This window comes from Pleurodeles waltl, chromosome 12, assembly GCF_031143425.1.
Source record: "Pleurodeles waltl isolate 20211129_DDA chromosome 12, aPleWal1.hap1.20221129, whole genome shotgun sequence".
In the NCBI taxonomy this organism is placed as follows: Eukaryota; Metazoa; Chordata; class Amphibia; order Caudata; family Salamandridae; genus Pleurodeles; species Pleurodeles waltl.
The window spans coordinates 115,912,069-115,917,680 of record NC_090451.1 but is presented as its reverse complement, the minus strand read 5'-3'; the positions used below and the strand labels follow the sequence as shown (position 1 = coordinate 115,917,680).

At 46.0% G+C, this 5,612-nt stretch overlaps 1 non-coding gene across 1 annotated transcript; it reads left to right on the top strand.

Annotated features, from left to right (window-relative positions):
* Window positions 1–1,341: 1,341 nt before the first annotated feature.
* On the top strand, window positions 1,342–1,413 carry TRNAH-GUG (transfer RNA histidin (anticodon GUG)). The gene has a single exon. It is a non-coding gene; the product is annotated as a tRNA-His (tRNA).
* Window positions 1,414–5,612: the final 4,199 nt, after the last annotated feature.

Here is a 5,612-nt window from a genome sequence, read left to right as displayed (position 1 = left end):
CGCTACTCTACTCCATGCTACTATACTCCACTCTAAGCCACTGTACTCTCCACCACTAAGCTCTATTCCACTCTACTATATGCCACTCCATGCCACTCTAATCCACCCCACAGAATGCCACTCTACTCTATGCCACTCCACTCAACTCCATGCCATTCCACACTTTTGCACTCTACCCTACTCTGTGCCTCTCCATTCCACTCCATGCCACTCCACTCTATCCCACTACGCTCTACTCTAGTTCACTCTATGCCACTCCACTTTACTCTCTCCCACTCTACTCTATACTACTTCATTCCATGCCAACTCACTGTACTCCACTCCACTCCATCTCACACAATATCACTCAATGGCACTACATGTGCTCTACTCTATGCCACTCTACTGCACACTACTCTATGCTGTGCCACTCTACACTACTCTCCTGTAGGCCTTTCTACTCTATGCCACTTTTTACTCTGCTCCTCTCTACACCACAGTGTCACTCCATGCAACGCGACTGTATGCTACTCAACTCCACAACACTCTACTTCATGCAGTCCGACTCCACTCCTCCTAATTCTTTGCCACCCCTCTCCATGACACACTGTTCTCTGACTCTATGTCATTCCATGCCACTTCACTCTACACCACACTGTGCCACTCTACACCACACTACTTTACTCTATGCTACTCTATGCCATTCTATGCAACCTCACTCCTCTCTACCCCACTCTGCTCTATGCCACTCCATTCTTCACAATGCTATTCAACCTCATGCCAAGGCACACCACTTCATTATATTCTACTGTATTCTATGACACATTACGTCACTCTACTCTTTGCACTTCAATCTATTCCCTTCTATGACCCTCCATTCATCACCACTCCATTGTTTGCTAGTCAAGTTTACGCCACTTCATTCCACACAATGCAACTCTAAAGCAGTATGCACCAAGCAGCTGAATGTGTCTGAAGAGACACCCAGAAAAGAAAAAAACAACAATATGTGGGGGCCTGTTCCGAGCCCCTCCTGGCCTGGAGGAGTTTGGTCGGCCGTGGATTAAGTTTTTGCAGTGTTCACTTCCCCGACCCCAGCACTCATAGAACACTTGAGACTTGCAGGGCAGAGTGGTGGATCTTGTTAAGAAGTCTGGGCTTCTTGGTTTATGGGGAGTCTTGTCACTGGAAGCAGAGAGGTAAATATTTGCTGTGATCTGCCACTCAAAGAAAAGACCCTGATCTAACTTGAAAAGATGGGTTTTGAACAAACGCTAAATCTATCCACTCCACGGACACTGTGACCTTTTTTAAGCCTATCAGAGCCACACCAGGGTAGTCTTTTCAGAGCCCAAGTAGCTCGCTGTGATCGTATAGTGGTTAGTACTCTGCGTTGTGGCCGCAGCAACCTCGGTTCGAATCCGAGTCACGGCATTGCGGGTGTCAATGTCACGGCAGTTGGGTAGCATTTTTATTCTCACTTAATATTTACATGAGTTAAGAGGTTGAACCTAATTTCAACTGTGAAATTAAATGTCTTTGAAGAACGCGTTAACAATGCTATTATTTATTTCACCTTTCTGCGCTTTTACGTTTGTGGCGGTCCTGATGTGAAAAGTATGAGCTACAGTTTGGTTTCACAGGACCCGGTCAGCAAGAGGGATGGATGTCTGTGTCTCCTGTACCTGCAGCGCCGAGGCTCCTGTACTGACGCGGAGTAGCTTTCAATGTTGAAAGGGATCCTGCTAGTCAAATATCAATTTTTGCAGCAATTTAGGCCGCAAAGAAAAAAGGTCTAAAAATAAATATTTGTATAGAAAGTAAGACTGAGCTCCCAAGGGTCTGAAAGAAAGAGGCGACGGAGAAGGACACTGTGAGGCGCACTCACCCAATCAGCGTTTGGCTTCATCATCCCGCACCCGACGGATCACCGGGCAGCTAGAGGGAAAGTTTTAAAACTTAAGCCAAGTTTATTAGTCGTGGTCGAATCGTGAATTACACAATTACGCTCCTTTGTGGAATTTGGAGTAATGTGGGGAAAGACATCTACCCAAGAGCGGAGGAAAAGAGCGCGAGCAGCGGCTGTTGTTCCAGTTCTGTTGCATTTAGAGCGATTTTCTTGTGCAAAGTGTATATCAGGTTCCTTTCGGATCTGAGCGTGTATTTTACACCAGGAAAATAGCCTTGTGTAATTCTGTACAACCTTGCATAATGTTGCTGTAATTTCGCGTAATTACACTGCAGTGAGTTACACTGGTTACGCCCATCCCTACATTTGACTCATGTTTAACAGAGAGGTCCGTCCATCTATTGATCCATTCATCTGTCCATCCATCTTTTTGCCTGTGTGCCTGCTTATCTATCTGCTCACCTACCTGTGCGTGACTGTGAACCTGTCTAACAGAGTGTTGATGCCTGGCTGTATGCTTTGTTAACACTATAACGCTCATAGGGACATTGAGGAGGACATCTTGGCGCTATGTTTTTTTTTGGTATGAAGCAACCGTTTTCAAATCCTGACAGTCCACACAAAGTTGATCATATGTGATCCCATTTTCGTACCAACAGCTGCTTCTCTATATACTTATCGGTCCACGTCTATTACTACATCTGCTTTCTATTTACTTTCTATTTCAATCTGGGTATCTGCCTTACTGCCTATTTCTGCCCATCTCTGTTTATGTTAACACTTTAAAGCCTACGTGCTGACTACCAAGGTCTTTGTGGCGTGGTTATTTCTAAAGCAGGCGCGTGTGATTTACAGCGGTTTCTGTGAAGCTGATTATATCTCATCCATGATTTACTAACAGCTACATACCTGCCTTTCTGTCTACAAACCTGTACAGATGCATCGGTGCATGTGGCTTATTTATGACGATCTGTTTAACCTTCTATCCGTCCTTCTATCTGTGCAACTGTCTTACAGTTCCCCCTCTTTTATGTTGTTCCAACACTATTTGTTAAACAAACCTTCACAGTCAGAAGGGCTTCCAGGCGCTGTTATTTATTAAAAAAACTGCAAAGAACACCAGTTTATGCAATGTTGATGCTATTTACTTCACCCCTTTATTGTTGCATTAATGGGTTTTCAAGTCACAAAACGGGTCCCTGATGAAGCCTAAGTGGACTTCTGAGCTGCTGTAGCTCTTTGGGGTCTCCAGCTCTCCTAGGGCCTCAGATCTACCACTACAACACCAGCCTTACCCTAAGTTGTGCAGCAGATTTTTTTATTTTTTTATTTATTGGTATTTCAGATGGTACATATTATTCACAGGATTGTAACAGGTTGCAGAGCTGTATGAATATCCTTTCCATGACAACTTTTGACCAGTTACCCATTACTGCTATTATATTATGTTACCACCACGCTGAGGGCTGTTCCTTGCATAAATCTGTAAGCAGGCTTGTGATCTGTGGTGTGGGCCTCCTGTGGGTCTCCGGTTCAGCGCTGTATGCCCATGGAGCAGGGTGGTCGGTTGCCACCATTTCCAGCTCTGGCACGTCAGGTACTCATCATCTCTTATTACAACAAATAACAAGCAAGCCAAACAACTTGCCCAGAAACGAGACCTAACTACGCATCGTGTGAGTGTGTCTACAGCTGTATGAGTCCCAGCCGGGGGGGGGGAAGGGACCCAGGGGAACCCTCCCCAGTGTATGATCTTCCAGGGAGGTCTAGGAGAGGTGTGTTTGTCGTGCTACTAACTCCGCAAGTTAAGAGGCCCATCTGCATCGTCATCATAGTCATGTCAGGAGTGTTCAATGCTCCCGCCACCTCTGCCCATAGGGGAGCTATCTGTCTGTTCCTCAGCCCTCTCATTTCTTCCCTCTGAAGTGCCCTTTCTTCTGCCTTGCCAAGGAAGTGATGTCTGCTTATAGCACGTGTCCTACTTTTATAATGTTTTCAGGGCACTTCGCCCACCTCATATCTAGCCAAAATCCTTTAGCACTGGGAGACCACGTGTCTGCTGAATATCTTACCTCCACCATTGGGGGTATAAAAGGTGTACTTTGGCTCTGTTGTAAATTATTATATAGGGCACAGTTTGGTTGGGTTGTGAATTGCTGTCAAGCTCTAAATCTCAGAATTCTCTTAGTCACACCTTTTTATGTCTTGCGTACACAGTGAATGTGCTGTGAGACATATTGTTTAGAATTCAGTGGGCTTACCACACGCCCATAGCTTACTTACCATTAATTGTTTTCTATGTCACTCACATTTGCAATTTTTCGAATGCTTAGCTCCCATAGACTGAATCTTCCTTTCTTGTGTTCATTCCTCCATGGAGGATGGACCAAGTACATGTGTTCTTTTCGTCTTTCTACAGTACGCTATTTTTTATATTTTAAAAGTGTTTTCGTATCATTCTTGGATGTGCAATGTGCTTTCCAACATTCATGACAAGCATACAGCTTATTTTGCACCCTAAACGCCGTCTCTATTGACACTTTAGTTACTTTCTCACACTGTATTCCTCTACATGACTGTAGGAAAGTACCATCTTGCCTGGCATGTTACCCCCATTTTTCACTGTATATATGTTGTTTTAGTTGTATGTGTCACTGGGACCCTGGTAACCCAGGGCCCCAGTGCTCATAAGTGTGCCTGAATGTGTTACCTGTGTAGTGACTAACTGTCTCACTGAGGCTCTGCTAATCAGAACCTCAGTGGTTATGCTCTCTCATTTCTTTCCAAATTGTCACTGACAGGCTAGTGACCATTTTTACCAATTTACATTGGCTTACTGGAACACCCTTATAATTCCCTAGTATATGGTACTGAGGTACCCAGGGTATTGGGGTTCCAGGAGATCCCTATGGGCTGCAGCATTTCTATTGCCACCCATAGGGAGCTCTGACAATTCTTACACAGGCCTGCCACTGCAGCCTGAGTGAAATAACATCCACGTTATTTCACAGCCATTTTACACTGCACTTAAGTAACTTATAAGTCACCTATATGTCTAACCTTTACCTGGTAAAGGTTAGGTGCAAAGTTACTTAGTGTGAGGGCACCCTGGCACTAGCCAAGGTGCCCCCACTTTGTTCAGAGCCAATTCACTGAACTTTGTGAGTGCGGGGACACCATTACACGCGTGCACTGCATATAGGTCACTACCTATATGTAGCTTCACCATGGTAACTCCGAATATGGCCATGTAACATGTCTATGATCATGGAATTGCCCCCTCTATGCCATCCTGGCATTGTTGGTACAATTCCATGATCCCAGTTGTCTGTAGCACAGACCCTGGTACTGCCAGACTGCCCTTCCTGGGGTTTCACTGCAGCTGCTGCTGCTGCCAACCCCTCAGACAGTCAGCTGCCCTCCTGGGGTCCAGCCAGGCCTGGCCCAGGATGGCAGAACAAAGAACTTCCTCTGAGAGAGGGTGGGACACCCTCTCCCTTTGGAAAATGGTGTGAAGGCAGGGGAGGAGTAGCCTCCCCCAGCCTCTGGAAATGCTTTGTTGGGCACAGATGTGCCCAATTCTGCATAAGCCAGTCTACACCGGTTCAGGGACCCCTTAGCCCCTGCTCTGGCGCGAAACTGGACAAAGGAAAGGGGAGTGACCACTCCCCTGACCTGCACCTCCCCTGGGAGGTGTCCAGAGCTCCTCCAGTGTGCTCCAGAC